Here is a 23,819-nt window from a genome sequence, read left to right on the forward strand (position 1 = left end):
TTTTTAAAATAAAAAATAACCTACTTTCTTGTTTTTTTTAGGAGATGTAATTGCTTTTACATTTCAAAAGTTATTTCCTGAGGGAAGTAGACTATAATATTAATTAAAAACATAAAATTAAGAGATTCAAAGTATTTTCAGGAGATAGAGATAGTAAATATACTGTCTCTAGTGCATTTCTATGAAGACTTATTGGAAATCATAGGTTGTATCTGGTATTTATGTTAACTGGGCAATTTAAAAAAAATGAAAAATATTATATCTTTCTAACTTCTAAGACGGTTTGTTTGCAACTTAGTGGTTTAAGAAATGGATTAAATAATTTCAGTTTCTTTAGTTCAAATAACCAAAATAAAATTTCAAAAAAATTCAGGGTTTCTGGGAAGAGAATTTTTATATTTTGTTGCAAATTCAGAGAGAACAGGGAAATTACAGGTATTCTAGAGTTCCAGCATAATGAATTGACAAAAGTGTGTCAGCATGGAAGATAAACTGTTGAGTGATTATTATTAAAAAATCACAGTTTACTAAAAAGGCTATTTTAAGCAGTAAAAGACCCTGATGGTGGGAAAGATTGAGAGCAGAAGGAGAAGGGGGCAACAGAGGATGAAATGGTTGGATGGCATCACTGACACAGTGAACCTGAGTTTGGGCAAACTCTGAGAGACAGTGAAGGACTGGGAAGCCTGGTGTGCTGTGTAGTCCATGTGGTTGCAAAGAGTTGGACATGACTGACTGAACAACAACAAATAGTAAGTTCTTCTCATACATTCATTAATAATGCAACTGACAAAAATTCTACTCACACCTTGATTGTGTTAGGGAGGAAGGTTTGAGTTAGGTAGGAAGGCCTGGCTTATCAACCTCCTGCACCTATTGACATGTCTTTCAAAGCAGTGTTTTTGACCTGCTTGTTTTGTTGATCATGGAGTACTGCCTAGTCCTTCTTTCAGTTCAGTTCAGTTCAGTCACTCAGTCGTGTCCAACTCTTTGTGACCCCATGGACTGCAGCATGCCAGGCCTCCCTGTCCATCACCAACTCCTGGAGCCTATTCAAACTCATGTCCATAGAGTTGGTGATGCCATCCAACCATCTCATCCTCTGTCATCCCCTCTCCTACTGCCTTCAATCTTTCCCAGCATCAGTGTCTTTTCCAATGAGTCAATTCTTCACATCAGGTGGCCAAAGTATTAGAGTTTCAGCTTCAGCATCAGTCCTTCCAGTGAATATTCAGGGCTGATTTCCTTTAGGATGGACTGGTTGGATCTCCCTTCAGTCCAAGAGACTCTCAAGAGTCTTCTCCAACACCACAGTTCAAAAGCATCAGTTTCTTCGGCGCTCAGTCCTTTTTTGCTTCCTCCTTTTGTTTCTTCTCTCTGTCCTTTGTCTTCCCTATTTCTGGAAAATCATATTTACTTGCCAAAATATTGCTCTTCTGTTTCCTCACCTGCTGATTTTTAGGGGAATTTCATTATTGACATATTTCATCTCTTTCTTCTCCCATATTTCATCTGTTCCCTGGTAATACCGTCCTGGTCAGCCAGACTGGCCTTTCTGGATACTCTCTTAGCCAGTGTAAGGGACTGAGAGTGCCCCTGGCTAACCAACTGTGGGTATTTCAGGTAACCTTTTGAATGAAGTATGTGTACTTACATTGTGAATATCTATAGTGTGTATATTTGACCATGAAAACCAAATGAGGATACAAGCACCAGGCATTATATCATTAGAAAGGACAAATGTCTGGTTGCTCAGTTTGTAACTCACTCTTTATGGTATAATGAGCTCCTGGGGACTTCCTTGGTCCAGTGGCTAAGACTCAGCTCCCAATGGGTTTGATCCTTGGTTAGGGAACTAGAACCCACATGCCACAACTAAGAGTTGGTATGCTGCGAGTAAAGATCCTGAATGCTGGAAGGAAGACCCAGTGCAGCCAAATAAATACATATTAAAGAAAAGAGTTCCTGAATCTAATTAATTTATATGTGTAAATGAGCAGAGGATTGTGTCTGCCTAACACTGACCTTAGAACTTCAGAGAGGTAGTAAATGCTTTGGATGAGCAGGAGAGTAAAGAATATATAGGTTAATCAAATCACATTAGGCGAACTTTTTTTTTTTTTTTTACAGTTCTTTTCTTTTTTTTTTTTTAATTTAAATTTCTTTAAATTGGAGGCTAGGATGAACATTTTCTATAGCTGCAAATAAACACTTTTTAAAGTAGCTATTGGGTAGACCCAGGGATTGTGGCAGCTTCACCAGTGCACACAGCACTTTGACAAGCATTTGTTGACCAGAAATGAACTCTAAGGGGCACATTTATGGAATCTGTTGTATCTTGTGGTGTGGGTGGGCGGACAAGGAGAAGAGATGGGGCGTCCTCCCCTTGGAAGAAGATTAATTAAATAAATATTTATTAGATACTTACTATGTGCCAGGCATTATATTAGGTGCCAGAAGGACAACAGCAAAAAGACAGACATGGTGCCTGTCCTCATGAAGTTCCCGGACTGGTGGGGGAGAGAGACAAATAAACAGAAAATTGCCCTGTGTGTTAATTGGAGCTCTAATGGCAGAGAGCAGAGTGTGCTGAGCAGACAGATTGGTCCTGCAGGTAGTAGAAATCATCCAAGCGTAGGCTCAACTAGAGAAATGAGCCTGGGGTTTCTGGCCTTCCCTCTGCTGCTGGGGATTTGGGTCTGGAAACATCAACCTTCATCTGCAGATCTCTGAGAAACAACCATTGTAGTAGTTATTTCAGGCAGCCGCATAGGAACTTCTCAACTCTTTTTAGTTAACAAGCCCTAGGATAATTTTATCTGTTGAGTGTATGTGTGCGTATATACACACACAACACATTTATCTTGCTGTACCATTTGAAAGTAAGTCATAGACATCATTCAACTTTAGTATGCATCATGTAAGATTTATAATTAAGATTTATTGTCTACATAAGTAATAAAAACATCATCTCAAAAAATTAACAGTAACGTGATGAAATTATCTAGCATTCAGTCCATATTAAACTTTCCCTAGTTTTTCCAAGAATGTCTTTTATGGCTAATATTTGTCCCTCACCTTGAACAAGTATCCAGTTGAAGTTTATGTATTACAATGAAAATTGTTCAATTTTCCTAGTGTCTTTCTGCCCAAGAAGTAATCATTATCCTATTTACCTGTCAGGTCTGTACTTTTATACTTATGCTATATATGTACAATACTATATAATATTGTTTTTTGTGTAAAATTTTACTTAAGTGGTATTATAATGTGTGTATTATTCAACAGTTTTCTTTAACTCAGTATGTTTTCAAGATTTATCCATGTTAACACACATAGACCTAATTCCTGTATTTTTAAACTTCTATAAAATATAATTTACCAATTTCTCTATTGAGAGATACTTAAGTTATTTTCATTAAATTATTTAAATTATTAGTTAAATTATTTTGCCTTTTCTTTTAGCATTAAACAGAGTGTCAGTTATAAAATTTGAAAGGTGTTTTTACAGACTCACAGACACAGAGAATGGACTTGTGGTTGCCAAAGCAGAGGGGAGGGGAGGGGAGGGGAGGAAGGATGGATGGGGAGTTTGGGATTAGTAGATGCAAACTATTATTTATAGGGTTGATAAACAACAAAGTCTTACTGTATAGCGTAGGGAACTATAGTCAATATTCTATGACAAACCATAATGAGAAAACATGAAAAATAATATGAGTGAGCAAGTGGTAGTCACTCAGTTGTGTCTGACTCTTTGTGACCCCATGGACTACAGCCTACCAGGCTCCTCTGTCCATAGCATTCTCCAGGCAAGAATACTGTAGTGGGTTGCCACTCCCTTCTCCAGAGGACCTTCCCAACCCAGGGATTGAACCTGGGTCTTCTGTTTTTCAGGCAATTTTTTACCATCTGGAGCTACCAGGGAAGCCCAGAAAAACTATATCTATCTATCTAAAACCATAATATATAAAACCCCCAAATATATATTATATATATATAAAATATATAAAAACATAAATATATACTATATATAGTATGTATATAAAATATACAAAATATATAAAACATACAATATATATATTGCAGAAATTAATACATTATAAATATATATAAAACATAAACATTATAATATATATAAAAACATACAAAATATATATAAAAACATAAAAAGCAATATATATATATTACAGAAATTAACACAACATTATAAATTAAGTCTTCTTGTTCAGTCACTAAGTCATGTCTGAGTCTGTGACCCCACCTGGCTTCCCTGTCCTTCACCATCTCCAGGAGCTTGCTCAAACTCATGTCTATTGAGTTGGTGATACTATCCAACCATTTCTTCCTCTGTTGCCCCCTTTTCCTCCTGCCTTCAGTCTTTCCCAGTATCAGGGTCTTTTCTAGTGAGTTGACTCTGTGCATCAGAGGGCCAATGTATTGGAGCTTTAGCTTCAGCATCAGTCCTTCCAGTGAATATACAGGATTGATTTCCTTAAAGATTGACTGATTTGATCTCCTTGCAGTCCAAGGAACTCTTCAACGGTTTTATCTAGCACCACAGTTTGAAAGCATAAATTCTTCAGCTCTCAGCCTTCTTTATGATCCAACTCTCACATCCGTATGACTACTGGAAAAATTATAGCTTTGCCTGTATGAACCTTTGTCAGCAAAGTGATGTCTTTTCTTTTTAATATGCTCTCTAGGTTTGTCATAGCTTTCCTTTCAAGGAGCAAGTGTCTTTTAATTTCATGGCTGCAGTTACTGTCTGCAGTAATTTTGGAGCCCAAGAAAATAAAATCTGTCACTGTTTCCATTGTTTCCCCATCTATTTGCCATTAAGTGATGGGATCAGATGCCATGATCTTAGTTTTTTGAATGTTGAGTTTAAGCCAGCTTTTTGCATTTATTTCAGTAAAATTAAAAAGCAAGAAAGGTGTTTCTGTAGCTCTGTTAACTTCTCGGTATATGTTTCCTTTTGCCCAAATCCTTCTTAATCTCCTTCTGCTATGAACTTTGTTCCAATTTTGGAACCTGCTTCCATGGCAGCCCCTGTATCAGGTGGCAGCAGTCTTCTCTTTCTCCCAGGGACTTCCACCACCACCTTTCTGCTGATACTGTAGAGCAGAAGTTCTCAAATCTGGCAGCACATTAGAATCATCCAGGGAGATTTAGAATAGACTGATGCCTAGGTCCAACCTCCAGAGATTCTGATTTGTTTGAACTGGGGTGGGGACTGTGTAACCACAGTTCAGAACCATGGTTGATAATTATGGAAGTCACACAGGGTCATTAAAGAAATTGAACAGCTGGACTGTATCTTAGTTTTGGTGCATTATATTACACTGACGGTGTTGACACTTAGAACCAAAGAAGGCTGCAAAAGATAAATGGCTACATTTCCCTAACCCCCGAGCTTTTGGTTATATTCCACAGTTATTAAAAACTCCATAGTTATTGGAATGTGGCAGACAGGAGAACTAAATGTCTTACTTAATTTAATACATTTTAACCTAATGATTTATCTCAGGGTTCTAGTATTAAAGGAAAGTTTGTCTCTTCTGAGATACTGATATATTCTTGTTATTAGATAGTAACAGGACATTAGGTAGCAACAGGTTATTAGATAATGAAAGAATGTGATAATTATTCCTCTTTTTGTCTTGGCTTTCAGGAGACTTTCTAGAAGGGAAAACATTTATCAAACCATACAATGTGGCAGGCACTTTATCTAAAACATATCTCATTTCATCCTTTAAGTAACCTTTTGGTGGCATTATCCCTTTTACATGTAAGAACATGAAGGTTCAGGGAAGTTAAGTAATTTGCCCAAATCTATGGAGATAGTAAGTAGAAGAATCTGGGATGGAAACCAAATTTGCCTGATTTCAAAGTGCAGGTCCTTTCCATGGTCTCACTGAAGGTCTGTAGTGGCTTCCCACAGTGTCCTTTGCCTTGGCCCATCACTCCCTTGGTCAAAGTTGAGGTTCCTTATGTCCAGGCCTCTGTGCTGAAATCTGGACAGCATGAGGGGAAATGTCCTGAGAGCAAAGTGTGGTTGAGGAAGTTGGGGATAAGGCCATCTTATGTCTCACACCTCTGTGGAGGGTTCCTAGGCTCGTCACCCCATTGTCTCTCCCATAGAACTCTTTCTTTTCTCCCCTCATTAGAACTACTGGGCTATTGGTGGCTCTCTCCAGTATTACAGCCTTCAGTTCTCTTCCTTTTCCCCATGTGTCCTGGAGACCCTCTGCATATTGCAAATTTTTTTATTCAGTGCATATTGCAAATTTCCAGTGCATATTGCAATTTTCCCTTGCATATTAGCTTTTTAAAGATATTACTTGGTGGGGGAATTCCCTGGTGGTCCAGTGGTTAGGACTCTGTACTTTGGGTAACTAAGATCCTGCAAGTTGAGTGGCACCATAAAAAAAAGTACTTTATTAAAGAAAAAGATATTACTTGGCGGGATTGTTTTGGACTAGGCATCTGGGGGAATGTGGGAATGCAAAATGGTGGGGGTTTTATTGGCTACAGGAGTGCCAGTGGCCTTATGAACAGAGAATGTGTAGCTTATTATGTCAGTCTGATGAATGCAGGACCAAGAATCCTTTGGTGGCAATAAGTCCTACTAAGGAAAATCTAAGAATTAGTATATCTGAAAGCAGGTGTTGAACAAGGCTGGGCAGGTCGTTACATGGATGTACAAACTTGTGCATTGTTGCTTCAGAGAAGTCTTCCTCGTGTTTCAGCTGATGTGTGAAGATAAAGCATGAGGCAGGTCTGACAGGCTTCAGTTGGTTTGTAGCCGACAGTGATGCCAGCTTAGCCAAGACCTTGGAGTAAAGTAAGTTGTCATAAAGGTTAGGGGATTGGGGGACTTTGGCGAGTGTGTCCTGGGAAATGTAACCTCATTTAAGGTGGCAAAACAGTGCTACCTTAATTAAACCACCACGAATTGTCTCTCATTGGCAGACTGATGGGAGAGAGAGGGTATGAGAGGACAGAGTGCTGTGTTTTGTTTAGGTGCCTAGACCATTTGGAATGGGACAAACCAAACCACCTGTGAACAGAATGCCCTGCTTATTCTGACTGAACCCTTGAACAAGATGTTGGCAGGGAATCCAGATGGAGACAACATGTGTGGGGGCCATTTGGGGACTTGTGGGGTGCTGGAGGGTAAGCTGTGTTGTTTCTCATGGCAGGAAGTGTCCTGCGTCTCTCTCTGTTAATGCAGATGGTACACAGAGGGGTTTGTATTGACTATTTGCAGCCTAGGTTGCAGGCAAAGATGTGTTTTGTCTGCATGCCTCCAATCTCTGCATGGGATAAGGTGCTTCAAGCAAAGACATTTGTTATCCAAGTTCTGGCAGGTTCATTGGGTTTGGATGGGAAACTGTATGCCACCATTTGTGAGACTTTCCTTTCCAGCCCTTCTCCATGGAAAAGTCTTGTTTTCTTCTAGGTGGAATCTCTTTTAGACCTGGTTTGATTTCTTGGAAGCCTGGAATCTGTAGGGAGCTAATTGCAGTGAAGCATTCCATCACCCTTGTCCTGTTGTAATGGCTGACTTTTTCTTCCAGCTTTGTGGAGTGATGCTGACTTGTCAGACAAATTCCCAGAATGTTAGTTCATGATGTAGTATTGCTGAGTATGGCAGCTGTTATGGGCTGAATTGTGTTCCCCTCAGAGCCATATGTTGAAGCCACAACCCCTAAAACATATAATGTGTCCATGAGGGGGTAGAGCTTTGAAGACATGATTAGGTAAAAATGAGGTCATTAGGGTGAGCCTTCATCGCATCGGACTGGTGTCTTTATTAGAACACGAAGTTTGGACACCGGGAGAGACGTCGGGAATGCACACACAGAAGAAAGACGGTATGAGGACATAGCAGTAAGGCACCATCTTCAAGCTAAGGGGGCAGGCTTCAGGAGAAACCAAACCAGCTGACACCTTGATTTTGGACTTTAAGCCTCCATAACTGTAATGGAATAAATTTCTACTTATAGGCTGCTGGGCAAATTCCATATAGCACCTTGTCTTGCCCAGTCTTGTCTCATTTCTATTCTTAGTGAACTAGGTATGCATGTATGTCTGCTCAGTCATGTTCAACTCTTTGCAACCCCCTGGATGGTAGCCTGCCAGGCTCTTCTGTCCATTAGATTTTCCAGGCAAGAATAATGGAGTGGGTTGCCGTTTCTTCCTCCAGGGGATCTTCCTGACCCAGGAATCGAACCTGAGTCTACCAAGTCTCCTGCATTGGCAAGTGGATTCTTTTACCCTATGTTGTGGGTGTAACCAGGGCCCTAAGCCATAATCAATATGGTATCACACATACTATATATAGAAATTAGGTATTGGTGAACTAGGGCAGCTAGTTAAATTGTTGCTGTTTTTTAAAAAATTTCCTAGTATTTTGAATTAGGAAAGCATTTAAAAATATTTCACTGTAGGTGATTTCAAACATACAAAAAAGTAAATAAAATATTATAACGAATCCCTATGTACTCACTACCCACCTCCAACAACCTGTGAATCATAGCCAGTCTCCTCCATCCACTCCATCTAATTACCTAGGTGATCATCAACACAATCAAACTAAACTACATCTAGTTTCTTTCATGTCTTTCAGAAAATTATTTGGTGATTTTATATACTGTTTAATCTAACACAATATATGTATGATCATTTGGGACTGGGTTTATCATCATAGTTTAAATAATTGCATCTAATTATTTTTTCAACCATATTCTCATAGACATGGTTTACAGTAGTTACCATATATGTTTCCCATTCCAGAAGCTCACCGTGTGGTAGGGAAACAGCACTAATGACAATCACGGTGCAATGTGGGACACATTTATGTACACATGTATGTAGAAGTGTCAGATGGCTAAGGAATAAACCCTCAAGGATGATTAAGAATTTTCTAGAAGGAAAATCAGGGAAAGAACATTATGGGTACGTGTGGAAGATGCTGCTGTTGCCTATTCAATAGCCAGTTTTCTTTACCTCTTCTCAAGAAAAAGGCTGAGAATACCAGGAATTTACTTTCCCACATTTCCTTGCAGCAGAGAGTGGCCATATGATGCAGTTCTGGTCAAATCTGTTGGGCTGAGGTGAGGGGTGTTACTTGAAAAGATAGAGCAATGCCAAAGGGGAAGCTCCTTCTTCTCTCTCCTTTTTTGGAATATGCCACTTTGTGGGCTTCCCAGGTGGCACTAGTGGTCAAGAACCTGCCTGCCACTGCAGGAGAATGAGATGCAATTTTGATCCCTGGTCCAGGAAGATCCCCTGGGGGAGGAAATGGAAACCCAATCCAGTATTTTTGCCTGGAGAATCCTATGGACAGAGGAGCCTGGCAGGCTGTAGTGCATAGGGTTGTAGAGAGTTGGACACGACCGAAGCGACTTAGCACCCATGTGAGTACGTGATTTGGAGTGGAGGCAGCCACCTTGTGGCAATGAGGCAGCGAACCTGAGGCTGGATATGCCTGCTGAGGATGGCAGAAAGTGAGGAAGGAATAAGCTACCTACTTAGTCTTTCTGTGAAAAATTAAATATGTTTCCTGTTAAGCCACTATTGGTTAGAGATTTAGTTACTAGCACACAGAGGTAGCTTGAGTGATTCAATGTGGAAATTATATTGTTGGTTACTGAATTTACCAAATAAGTTTTATGATTGAGGGACATACAGATAGAGACTAAATGTGGGTTAAAATACACAGGGGCTTTATCTCAGGCTTTTCTTCTTTAAGAGTACTTCTCTTCTATGGTAAGTGAAGTAATTTCATGTCAGATTTGCAGATATCTCAATCCTCTACTGTAGAACATTTCATTTCCTGAAGCTGAAAACTTCTAACACGTCAAGATATTTTTGGGACAAACAGTTTTTGGAGTTTCTCAAGTAGAAAGGGATGGAAATGTTGTCATTCTGTATTGTTATCACTTTGAAGGGTGAAAAACTCTTAAGATTTAGAACTGACTTGAGATTTTCAATGAATTTTGCTAGCCCTTAGCGACTATTCCCCTCCTCCAATTCTTTTCTTTTGCTTTAGCCATTGTGATATTGAAATACTAATGAGTAGTTTGTGTGAACTTTAAAATTGGTCCTCAGCTTTGCCAGTAACTGAGGATGTGGGTAGATTGCAAGTGTGAGTTAAAAAATTTGAAAAGCAAAAAAAAAAAAAAAAAAAAAAAAAAATCGAACACATTGGTAAAGGGAAGGTATACATCAATAAATAATAACAAACAGGATTTCTCTGGTAGTCCAGTGGTTAAGAATCCACCTGCTAGTGCAGGGGAGACGAATTTGATCCTTGTTCTGGGAAGAGTCCACCTGCCGTGGAGCAACTAAGCCCGCCAGCCACAGCTACAGAGCCCACAGGCTGCAGCCACTGAAGTCTTCACAGCTAGAGCCTATGCTCTGCAACAAGAGAAGACACCACCACAGCAAGTATATGCATTGCAACTAGAGAGTAACCTCTGCATGCTGCAACTAGAGAAAGCCCTTGCAGCTCCCCCCAAAATTAAAAAATAGTGACATATTGTTTATCTAATATATACTGAGCATTTACTACACGCAAGGCACTTTTCTGAACTCTTTACAGGTGTTAAAATGTAGTCCTCAAAGTGTTATGAATTTTCACTAGCCCCCTTTTACAGATGAGGAAACTGAAGCCCAGAAAGGTTGAGTAATGTGCCCCAGTCACAGAGTTGTCAGTTGAAAAGCTGGAATGGAATTCAAACCCATGTAATCTAACTCAAAAGGCCATGTTCTCAACGTCAAATTCTTTTTTTTTAATTTATTTTAGTGAAGTATAGTTGACTTACAATGTTGTATTAATGTCTGCTGTACAGCAAAGTGATTCAGTTATACATGTTTATACATTCTTTTAATATTCTTTTCCTTTATAGCTTATCACAGGATATAGAATATAGTTCCCTGTGCTGTACAGTAGGGCCTTGTTGCTTACCTATTCTATATTTAATAGTTTACATCTGCTGATCCCAAACTCCCAACCCATCCCACATCTCCTCCCCCTTGGCCACCACAAGTCTGTTCTTTATGTCTGTGAGCCTGTTTCTGTTTCTTAGGTAAGTTCATTTGTGCTGTATTTTAGATTCCACATATAAGTGATTGATATGGTATTTGTCTTTCTCTTTTGGCTTACTGCACTTAGTATGATCATCTCTAGTTGCATCCATGTTGTTGCAAATGGCATTGTTTTGTTCTTTTTAATGGCTAAGTAGTATTCCATTGTATAAATGTACCACATCTTTATCCAATCATCTGTTGATGGACATTTAGATTGTTTCCATATCTTGGCTACAGTAAATAGTGCTGCAGTGAGCACTGGGGTGCATGTATCTTTCTGAATTATAGTTTTGTCTGGATATATGCCCAGGAGTGGGATTGCTGGATCATATGACAACTCTATTTTTAGTTTTTAAGGAAACTTCATACTGTTTTCCATAGTGGCTGCATCAATTTATATTCCCACAAACAGTGTAGGAGGTCAATCTCTATGTTCTTGTGTTTCCCAATATGGACTTATATTAAAAAAAAGATGATTTATATTTAAGATTTATATTTATATTTAAAGATTTATATCAAAGAGAAACTCAGCATTTAAGATGTAGTCTATGGTTTGAGTTTCCCAAGGATGTTAGGGAGACCAGTTTTTCTTGAAGTCCCTAGGCCCTTTCATTTTGTTATGGCACTATTTTATTAATAACTGTCTTAACACAGGCCCTCTTTCTTGAGCTGTACAGTGGCACAGCTGTGTGAGAAGAGCAATTAGTGTTTAACAAAGAGATGCTAATTGTTTATAGATGCATCAGGAAGAAAAGATTTTAGAAGTCATTGTCATGGTTGCTGAAGGCAGGATGAGAGTTGTGGCATATGTTTAGAATATTTTTATCTGGTATCCCTAAGCAAAATGTATTGCCAATTACAATTGGCTGTGAATTCTCTATATGATCTTCTTTTGTTATTTTCAGCCTTTTTTTTGCTGTATACACAGGATGATCAGGTTTTCACAGCTCAGTGAGAGCAATAAAAATTGACCATCCTTAGGGAAGATGGGAAGATCTTAAAGAATTGAATTTTGTATGCATTAGAGGGATTTTTGTTTATTAACTAATGACTGGAATGATATAGATTATGTACATGGCAATTTAAATTCAGTCATTTTTTAAAGCAAAATTAATATTCCCTTCTACCTATATTTTTCAGAGATATTCTATATATGATATATTGAAAGAATGGAGAAGAACTTGGAGTATTTAATTCTTAGCATGAGTGGTTATTCTGAGATTTTTTTTTTTTTTAAGATAGGGTAATGGTCCTTAGGACCTCTTCAAGTATTCATAGTATCTTTGTGTGTGTTAAAAAAAGGTGTATCCTTTGAGTTCACAAATTATATAAAGGTTCCTATTTAGGAGGATAATTAGGAAAAGAGGTGTCACTTCCCATCAGTGTTGACACAAGGTTTGCAACAGAGTAAGGACTGGATTTCAAAGCACATCTTCACCCCCTGGGCTGCATGCTTTTGTTGAATATGCAACCGACACAGCTGTATGTGATGGCCCTGGTAATCTTACAGACAGTTCTATAAGATTATGAAAGGGCATGATATTATTTACACTGACACAGTTATATGATTTTGCACTAAGATAAAATTACAGATACTACATATGTCTTCAAGAAAGTGGGCACCTTTTGGTACAAGCACATGTTTATCAGACTTAATTCTTCAGAGCATATTAATAACAGTGTATTTTCTCAGATTTGCTTTATGACTTGCCTCTATATACCCAATAGGATTCATGTTTTTAGGAAAAATGCAAGCAACCAAGTAGCTCTTGCATATAAGGTGTCATTCTAGGTGTGGGAATTTGGGGGCAGATTGCAAATTAATGAACTCTATATCCTTCTTTTCTTTTTTTTGTATAGCTCAAGATGACTTGGTATCCAAATGAATTTTATAAAAATTTTATAAAAATGAAAAGTTTTCTCTTAATAGCTCTTAAATAAGGACTGGGGGTAAGCTTGGAATTATTTGGGATATCATGAATTATTGTTTGTAGAAAGAGGCTATTGAAACTAAAATCTTTAAAAAAAAAAAAAGAAGAAACTAAAATCTCAGTTTAGCAAAAGCTTTCTGGTAGACTTTTCTTGCTCCATGAAACTTCATTAGGGCAACATTTAAGATTTCATATACACATATACATATATGTATATACTTATGAAACATGGATGACATATGAAACATATGTCTGTCATACTCGAGTGGCGAAATTCTCTATATATAATATTCTAGCACAAGTCCTTCGTCAGAATGTGTTTTGTAACATATGCTCGCAGTCTGTGCCTTGTTTTGCCTTGCATCCTTGCATTTGCAGTCTAAGTATATGGTTTGTTACAAATAGAAGCTGAGGAGCATTTGCATGATACTGGCATTCATTTTAAACATGTTTTTATTATGGAAATGTAAAACTAATGAATTGTAAAAAAAATCGATTTTAGAGAGTTTACAGTAAAATTCACCCTTTAGATGTATAGTTTGATGAGTTTTAACAAATATACAGTTGTATAATACATTTAAGATATGTATAATATTTCCATCTTTCTCAAAAATTTCTTTGTGCCTTTTGTATAGTCAGTGCTATACCACTTCTCCCAGACTCTGGTAGTTAATTTCTGTCCTGTAATTTTGTATTTTCTAGAAGTGAAACTGAAAGTCACTCAGTTGTGTCCAACTCTTTGTGACCCCATGGACTGTAGCCCGCCAGGCTCCTCTGTCCATGGGGATTCTCCATGCAGGAATACTGGAGTGGGTTCCCTTTCGGGGGACCTTCCCAACCCAGGGATTGAACCCAGGTCTCCTGCATCGCAGGCAGATTCTTTACCGTCTGAGCTACCAGGGAAGCCCAAGTATTTTCTAAAATGGTATATAAATGGAATCAATCCTTTTATTGTTCTGGAAACATGCTTTATTGAAGTATAGTTTATTTATACTATTTTATTGAGTCTATATTGTGAGCCAGAAGCTGGGATAGAATGGTAAGAAATGAATGAGTGAATATAGTGCAAAGATAAAGTTGACAAGACTTGATGTTCGATTGGATGTAAAGAATGAGGGAATGTGAGGCACCAATAAGAGAGAGGCACCAATGACATGAGAGAAAAGCAAGGAAGGGAAGTCAAAGAATAGTGGGAAAGGTGTGCATCAGTGGATTGGTCTGCATGCTCTGGAAGAGTCGTGGAGAAGGCCACTGTAACAGAAGGAGCTAGAAATGACCAGTTGTGGTCCAAGAGAGTACTATTTGAATTTTGACTTCTAGAGGTGGTGCCCTATCTGGTAATGACAAAGCCTGGAGAACAGCTATGGGAGTGTGTGGCTGAGGAGCCAGAGTGTCTGTGGTTTACCCAAGTGGGTGTTGAAACCACCATTGATGATTTCAGAAGAGAGGTTCAGAGAGGAAGGCTCTAAGCTTCTGAACAAGAGGACTGGCTAGAAGGCCAATTGGTAGGGGTCGAGCTGAATGCCTTGGGTATCGGAGTTTGCAAGGTTTGGGAAGAAGTGGCTTTGGAAGTGACATTCAGGAACGAGGAGAACCCTTCCCCATCCTTGGTGCTGAGCTGTGTTCTCCTTGGAGACCAACAATGGCACGCTTGGGAAGGCTGCAGGGGACACTGTGTCCTCAGAAACAGGCAGGATTCAATGAAGGCAATGAGGTGAAGAGAAAGATTTGGAGGAATGGTTGGGAATCCAGTGAAATCTGAGTTTCGGTGTGATAGACGTGTGCTGCTCTCGTGAAAGGTGTGAGTTTGTAACCTTTAAGTGTTACAAACATGTTCATTCCCTGGATTAAAGCAGTGCCCTGTCTCTGACATCTTCGGCTAGGCAGAGAGCCAGTCCTGGACCCAGTTCTGTTTCTCCTGAAGCAATGACATTGTGTGCAGGCGCCATGCTAGCGTTCGTGCACTAAGCCATCGGCGTGTGCCACCCGATGTCGAGCTGGGCCTCCGACAACACAGCGCAGATATGGGCTCCAGGTTTTACAGCGGCTGCAACAACCAGGTTGCTAATTAGGCCCAATTGTGAGGGTAGTTTTTGTGCTTTGGACACCTGTCCACTAGGAACTGGACTGAGACCACCAACTCATTTCCCACAGGTCACAGAACAGCTGTCAGATGGTATAATTTGGTCGAGTTCATTTGGAGCTGTTTGCAGAAGCTCTCTGAAGCATTATGCTCCACATAATGTGCATGATTAATGCTTGTTTATTTGGACAATCCTGTGTTGTAACTAAAGTGGTGGCCTATTTTATGCCAGTTATAATATACCATTCCATTCACGGGACCGAGTTCCTTTGAGGGTATGAAGCAGAGCGATAATGTTCAATCTATTTACGAGGGAACCAACTCATTGCAGCCATTCTGCAAGCTGCTCGCTCCATTCGAGTGATGCTTCTGTGCTTAACTCTTCCGAGGAAGGGATCTGGGCTGATTTCCATTCTGAAGGGTATGTGGAAAACATATCTGAAAGCAGTGGTCATTTTAGAAAGCAGGGCTGTCTTACTCTGCCTCCTGTAGCAGGAAGAACATAGAATGTTTTCCTTCTTAGGGGAAAGACTTTCTGCATTGTCAACCTTGGCCCTTATTGCCAGCCAAGCACATGTTGTTTGCAGGGTTAGCAACCTTTTCTTTGTATACTCCGGAAGCTGTCCCACGCCACTGCCTGCTTCCTCCATGCCTACACATCAACTTTTTTCTTTTTTTAAACAAGAAAGGTCAATGAACCGGAAATTCTAATTCAGATTTAGCCTCTGCTTCTAATCAGGCGTGACCTTGGGCAGATCACCTGGGCTGTTCATTTTGCCTCTTGCACAGTGTTGGAGCTCCTTAGGTGGGCTCCTGGGTCCCTCTCAGCTGCTGCCATGCTGTGGCTCTGTGATTGTGGCTAATTGTATTTTAGTTAGTGATTGTGTTTGGTTACATGGTAGCAACCTTCTGGATGTTGGTTCTGATTCAGTCTTTCCTTCTTTTGTCTTACTCTGCTGCTCTATCTGACTGCTTTCTGGGTATGAGGTCTTCAGGTGCGTGTTAGTTCAGACAACAGCAAGTGCATTTATGTTATTGGCAGATACTTTGTTTATCTTAAATATTCTTCAGGCAAGAGTATGTCTTTGCCCTGTTTTGTCTTCACTTTTGAGCTTGTTGAGTAGTATCTTCTCTTTTGAGAGGATACTACTGATGAGTAGTATCTTCTTTTAACTTTGTGTTTTCTTTCTTCTCAGGGAAGTTGTGATATCAGTTAATTAGACCATGATGAGAATTTGAGTTAGTGTGTTTCTTCTGGGCATATATATCTATTGTAAGTGTACACACACAAGCATCTGTAATTTATTGAATGCTGATCATATGCCTAATCACTGTTAGCCACTTCATTCACTTACTGGGACTAACAATTTTGGGAAGGAGCTCTCATTTTTTAAATGTAGAAACTGAAGCTTAGAGAGTTTAACCAGAATGCGATTCTGACTGACTGCACATGACTGTAATGGTAAACAGAAAGACTTTGGTGTTGTTAAGGGGCTTTCAGAATGCAACCAGCACATAATGGCAAGGTCTCTGGAATCCCCAACATTAATCCTATAACCCACTGTCTCTTGAATACTTTGACTTATGAATTCCTTTCACAGTCACTTATCATTTGACAAATCCATTTAAGAACTTCAATTTTTTGTTTTTATTACATAGATAGTCTACAGAAATAGTTTTAAGTAAAAATGTATTAATTTAGAAGACATATTATTTAAGCTTAGATTACAAAGTTCATTTATAATTCAATCCTAATGACTCTGTTATGTAAACAAAAATTTGGTTTTTTTTTGTATGTGGTATGTTCTAAGTTGCTTCCGTCATGTCCAAATCTTTGCAACCCTATGGACTATAGCCTGCCAGCTCCTCTGTCTGTGGGATTCTCCAGGCAAGAATACTGGAGTGGGTTGCCATGTGCCTCTCCAGGGGATCTTCCCCACCCAGGGACTGAACCCCAGTCTCCACGTCGCTTGCATTGGCAGGCAGGTTCCTTACCACTACTGTCACCTTATATGTGGATAAATTTACTTCAAACTAATTATGTGACAGAAGGATTTATTGATAAATAAATAGCATATTACTTTTGACTTAAGGTTGTGAATATATATTTACTTGTATATAAAAATCTATCTTAAAGTATCAGAATACATAAAACTGGGCATTTATCTGGAGAAGACCATAGTTTGGAAAGATATATGCACCCCTGTGTTCATTGCAGCACTACTTACATATAGCAGTCAAGATGTGAAGGCAACCTAAATGTCTGTTGATGGAGGAACGGATAAAGAAGATGTGGTACGTATATACACTGGAATACTACTCAGCCATAAAAAAGGATGAAAGAATGCCATTTGCAGCAACGTGGATGGACCTGGAGATTATCATACTGAGTGAAGCTTTTATGTAAAAATCATCTTTGTACATTTTCATTTTTGTTTTCATGCTCCTTTCCTCCCTAGATTTCTTTTTTTTTTTTTTTTAAGTGGGAGCTGAATGGAGGAAGTATATAGACTTAGTCCCCCATTTTTAATAGATGTTTCTGTTCCCAACTCTTTCCTGTGTCCCTCAGAGCAGACAGTCCCTCCAGTTCGTCCTCTCTATTCTTCTACTGGGATGGGAGAGGGCAGCCCTAGCTGCATGGAATGAGAGGGGAATCCAAGGTAACCTTCTTCCTACGCTGACTTAAACCCACTATCCTGATTTTAGCCCCTCTTAACTCTACATTCATTGGTATATCAGTCCCTCCACTTCCTGAGTCTGTCTGCAGTGCTGTGATGCAAATCTGTGTACATTTTGGTTTCTCCCTCTGCTGACCTAGGTTTCTGCTTTCTCTAGTCCACTAGGTCAGTTATCATTCATCCATCCACTCTTTAGCTTCCAAAATTTTATTAATGTTCTATTATCTTTTGCTGCCTTTGTTTCCTTGGTTTAAAAATATCTCTTTACTCTCGTTTTATAGGGTTTCAGATAGAGTGGGGGTAAACATATATTCAAATCTCCATTTTTAATAAAAAGTCTGTATTTTTCTTTCTTTGACTACTTTGAAAAATTTCTAAAATAGGATATTTTAATTTTATGTGTCTTATATTTATCATCTTTTAAAACTAATTTTGTTTTTAATGGATAATATAGATAATACATTCTCGTGACTCAAAATTTAAGATACAACAAGATATGTAGTGCAAATCTTCCTTGACCTAAATTCTCCTCCATGGAAATACTAGTGTAAATATTCTTGAGGACACTTCCAGAAATATTCTTTATGTATATGAGCAATTGACTATTTTTATATATTAAATTCTTATTCAGAAGTATAAAATTAATGCTATTTTTTGGCCAGAGACATGAAAATAATATAAAATTTGTCAAAGAAGGAGGTTCTTATAAATGTATTGGACACTTCTCTGGCTTCGCTCTGATTCTAGCCAGTGCTGCGGTGACCAGCACTGCGTGGGCATCAGCCAGCCTCATTTGGGTACACCTCAACTGTATCTCACCTTAGGCCTGTGCAGTGAGCACCTCTTGCTTCCTGTCTGGGGTTTCTCTGACACCTTCAGGTGGAAAATCTTAGAAAATCTTTGGAAACACTTCAGTTCAGTTCAGTGGCTCAGTCGTGTCCAACTCCTTGCGACCCCATGAATCACAGCACGCCAGGCCTCCCTGTCCATCACCAGCTCCCGGAGTTCACTCAAACTCATGTCCATCGAGTCGGTGATGCCATCCAGCCATCTCATCCTCTGTCGTCCCCTTCTCCTCCCGCCCCCAATCCCTCCCAGCATCGGGGTCTTTTCCCATGAGTCAACTCTTCACATGAGGTGGCCAAAGTATTGGAGTTTCAGCTTCAGCATCAGTCCTTCCAATGAACACCTAGGACTGATCTCCTTTAGGATGGACTGGTTGGATCTCCTTGCAGTCCAAACACTTAGAAGTGTCCATCTGCAGGTACAGGAAACCCTACTGGGACAAACCCTGACCTGTGAGAATGAGAGCTGGTGATTAACTACTTCCTTCTCTTGTCTCCCAGCCCAGTTCTCACCTGCCTTTCGTGAGGCTTCTTATATATCCCCACCTAGTCAAGAAGAAGAGTGGTCCAAGGGGTAGCCAACCAGGAGCCCGTCTTGGGAGTGGCTTTCTTTCCTGTCTTTAGCTGCCCTCGCCTGCATTCTGCAACCTAGGATCACTCCCAATTCAACTGCTTACACTTAGGCCTTTGTTTTAGGTTCTGTTTTCAGAAGAACCCAGGCTAAGACAAATTAAAATCTTCTTATATTACTGCTTTTTATAATGCACTTTAAGTAGGAACCAGTGCAAAACTGTGAGCAAAAACTATGGCATGAAAAGCCTGGGATTCTTTGTCCTGTCAGGGAGCCTGTGCTAGCACACGTGCAACCACACTGGTCGCAAGTCATCCCAGAATAACTTCCAACAATTTAAAAAATAGGTATTATATGTACGTAGTACAAAATGGAGAAGGAAATGGCAACCCACTCCAGTATTCTTGCTTGGAGAACCCCATGGACAGAGGAGCCTGGTGGGCTACAGTCCACGGGGTTGCAAAGAATCAGACATGACAGCAACTAAACCGCCACAAAAGAAGACTTAGTGAAAACAAAGTCCCCCTCCTGCCTCCTCCCTCCTAGCCCCCCAGTTCCCCTGGCCAGAGGCCACAACTGCCTCTGGTTTGTTACATGTCCTCTAGAGACATGTTCTAGGCACATGAAAGCATATTAGCCACTGGACAAGTATTTAATGAATAAATATATATATATATTCATATATATATGTTATTTTTGTATAGAAATGTTCGCATATGCTGACTTTTGTGAAGCATGCTTTTTTTCACTTAGAAATACCACCTGAGTCATTTTGATTACTAATAGGTGATAGGGAGAGTTCTCGATGCTAACATTGATGACAGCCTAAAATTACAGCTTCAGGAAACCTGTATGTTTCTGATACTTATCTTGTTGAGGGGGCTGAGATGGGGAGTCTACCTAGGGAACAGAAGAATAATTTGAGGATATTGGGTCTCAGGTACAGCTTAGATTCCCAACTTCCTTTCATTAGGTGCACTTAATGGGAGCCCAGGCCCTTCACCCGTCCATTCTATAGATTTACCTTGTCTAGGACCTGAACCCTGAGGTCTGGAAACCTTCCTCTTCTCATCCACCCACCAAGGAGTATCTGGGCACAGGCAGTATTTCTCTCTCCTTTCTTTCACCATTTTTAGTCTCTCTGTTGCCACTCTTCCATTAAAGACACTTATAAGTTGAAAATTGGAATTTCTCTATAACCAAGACATGGAAGCAAGCTAAGTATCCATTGACAGAGGAATGGATAAAGAAGTTGTGGTCCATATATACAATGGAAAATTACTCAACCATAAAAACTAATGAACTAACGCCAATTCCCAACATCCATTGGATCATAGAAAAAGCAAGTGAATTCCAGAAAAACATCAACTTTTGCTTTATTGATTATGCCAAAGCCTTTGACCCTGTGTAGATCACAACAAACTGTGGAAAATTCTTCAAGAGATGGGAATACCAGACCACCTTACCTGCCTCCTGAGAAATCTGTATGCAGGTCAACAAGCAACAGTTAGAACCAGACATGGAACAATAGACTGATTCCAAATTGGGAAAGGAGTACGTCAAGGCTGTCTATTGTCACTCTGCTTATTTAACTTATAGGCAGAGTGTATCATGGGAAATGCTGGGCTGGAGGAAGCAGAAGCTGGAATCAAGATTGCCGGGAGAAATATCAATAACCTCAGATACACAGATGACACCACCTTTATGGCAGAAAGTGAAGAGCCTCTTGATGAAAGTGAAAGAGGAGAGTGAAAAAGCTGGCTTAAAACTCAACATTCAAAAAAAGAAGATCATGGATCTGGTCCATTCTCTTCATGGCAAGTAGATGGGGGAAACAATGGAAAAAGTGACAGACTTTATTTTCTTAGGCTCCAGAATCACTGCAGATGGTTACTGAAGCCAGGAAACTAAAAGATGCTTGCTCCTTGGAAGGAAAGATATGACCAACCTAGACACCGTATTAAAAAGCAGAGACATTACTTTGCCAACAAAGGTCCACCTAGTCAAAGCTATGGTTTTTCCAGTAGTCATCTATGGATGTGAGTTGGACTATAAAGAAAGCTGAGCACCGAAGAAGAGAATTGATGCTTTTGAATTGTGGTGCTGGAGAAGACTCCTTGGACTGCAAGGAGATCAAACCAGTCAATCCTAAGGGAAGTCAGTGCTGAATATTCATTGGATGGACAGATGCTGAAGCTGAAACTCTAATCCTTTGGCCACCTGATGCGAACAGCTGACTCATTTGAAAAGACCCTGATGCTGGGAAAAATTGAAGGCGGGAGGAGAAGGGGATGGACGACAGAGGATGAGATGGTTGGAGGGCATCACTGACTCGATGGACATGAGTTTGAGCAAGCTCTGGAAGTTGGTGATGGACAGGGAAGCTTAGTGTGCTGGAGTCCATGGGACTGCAAAGAACTGGACATGACTGAATGACTGAACTGAACTGAATGCCATTTGCAGCAATAGGGATGGATGTAGAAATTGTCATACTGTATGAAGTAAGTCAGACAAAGGGAAATATTGTGTGATATTGCTTATATGAGGAATCTACAAAAATGATACAAAATGTTATTTACAAAACAGAAACAGACTCACAGACTTAGAGAATGAACTCTTGGTTACATGGGTGGGGAGGGATAGTTAGGGAGTTTGGGATTGATGTGTATGCACTGCTATATTTAAAATAAATAACCAACAATGACCTACTGTATAAAAAAATGGACATGGGACAAGAGAATGATATAGATGAGATGCGATTGGCCATGTGTTGATTATTCTTTAATCAATGGATTCGTGAGGATTTATTACACTAGTCATTCCAAAAAAAGAAAGAAAACTAGAATTTTGGACAAGTGTAAATATGGCCTTAAAATTTTAAGGCAAGGAAAATCCAACTGACTCAGAGACTCCCAGCTTTCTGTAACTTATAGAAACTTTAAAGGTCATTTGGACTCTCAAGTAAAAACTTCCTCATATGTGTCCTGTTGATTTGGCAGCAAATCTAAGACTTGTATTTGGATTCTATTAACTTGCAATAAAGGAAAAAGTATAATTAAGGCCAAGTGAGCTTTTTTTTTTTTTTTTAAGAAAAGGGACTAATGAAATGTATAAACCTTTCTTTTAATATTTTGGTATAAATAATGTACCACTGATGTTTGAGTAAAGATGCCTTCTGTGCTATTACTATGACCTTAGCTCCCTCTGTTTAAAAAACCTTTTTTATTTGTTTATTTATTTTTGGCTGTGCCAAGTCTTCCTTCCTGAGTGGACTTTTCTCTAGTTGTGGTGAGTGGGGCTACTCTTTAGTTGCGGTGTGCGGGTTTCTCATTGCAGTGGCCTCTTCTTTTGCGGAGCATGGGCTCTAGTGTGCTCGGGCTTCAGTAGTTGCTCCCAGGCTCTAGAGCACAAGCTCAATATCTATGGCCCATGGGCTTAGTTGCTGTGTGGCATGTGGGATCTTCCCAGACCAGGGATTGAACCTGTGTCTCCTGCATTGGCAGGTGGATTCTTTACCACTGAGCCACCAGGGAAGCCCCTTTAGCTCCCCCTTAAAGTTCAATATGCCCATTTAACCCCATTTTTAGAAATCACTTCCTGTGGTAAGTTGAAATAAAAGACATAACATTTTATTATTACTATTGTAATAAAAATAACACTTATAGAATACTTTAAGGCTTATAAAATGAATGTGAATGATTTAATTTAATCCTCATATCAACCTTGTATGGCATGGAAGATTGTATTTTTCTAAAGATGGAGAATATTTATCTCATCCCTCATGGTCTTCTTATAATTCACTGTTGACATTTCTTCATGAATCAATGGGGGTAGAGCTTTGTAATTACTTCTACCTGTAGAATATGTGGAAGTCACATGTTGTGACCTCCAAGGGTGGATCATAAAAGGCAGTGTTAGGACACTGAGGTTCAGAGGCTGCCTAAAGGTCTCATCAAGGGGCAGCATTGGGTCACACACATGTCTTTGGCTTTAACTCCCATGGTACTTTCTCTTCTTTCTGCTGTAAAGCACAGTCACACACACAACTCATATTCCTTGCCTTGATTTTAAATATATTCAGGGATGGGGGTGGGAACGACTTCTTTCCTTCTAGAGTTGGAAGATTCTTGTCCACCCCACACCTCTACCTGCACCATAGCTGGCATGGCCACTGTTGCTCTGCTCTGGGATCCCTGCCCCCCCTATCTCTCAGGGTTTGAGTCTTATAATATTTTCTTTGAGTTCCCCATGTCTCTGGCTTTAATCAAGCTTCAGAAGCCATGTGGTGAAACTCCTTTAAGGCAGTTGTGGGTAAGAATCTTCCTGAAGGGGAGAGGAGCATTTTGCTGTATTATGTGGGCTGCTCATTTAGACCCATGATAGCCTGGCACCTGTGTCTTAGTGAAACAATTCAGTGAGCTTGTGAGTGGGCAGAGAGCCAGCCTAGCAGATGGTCATGAGAGAAGGGACCATGTACCGTGTGATCATCAAGTGTGCTTGCCCAGGGCAGGAGTCCCTGCCAGAAAGGTCCAAATGCCTGCTCTTAGAACTAGAGTCTTATTTTTATAAGGGTGCCTGAAATGGAAAAAAAAGGTGCCTGGAAAAATATTA

General features: G+C 39.7%; 1 long non-coding RNA gene across 1 annotated transcript in view; it reads left to right on the forward strand.

Annotated features, from left to right (window-relative positions):
- The window catches only part of LOC123327866, a 30,335-nt gene extending 12,873 nt beyond the window's left edge, over positions 1 to 17,462 (forward strand). Inside the window, exon 4 of the long non-coding RNA XR_006542543.2 lies at positions 17,333 to 17,462. This is a non-coding gene — a long non-coding RNA (uncharacterized LOC123327866). The remainder of the gene's footprint in view (positions 1 to 17,332) is intronic.
- Positions 17,463 to 23,819: the final 6,357 nt, after the last annotated feature.

Source organism: Bubalus bubalis, chromosome 10 (assembly GCF_019923935.1).
Source record: "Bubalus bubalis isolate 160015118507 breed Murrah chromosome 10, NDDB_SH_1, whole genome shotgun sequence".
Lineage (NCBI taxonomy): Eukaryota > Metazoa > Chordata > Mammalia > Artiodactyla > Bovidae > Bubalus > Bubalus bubalis.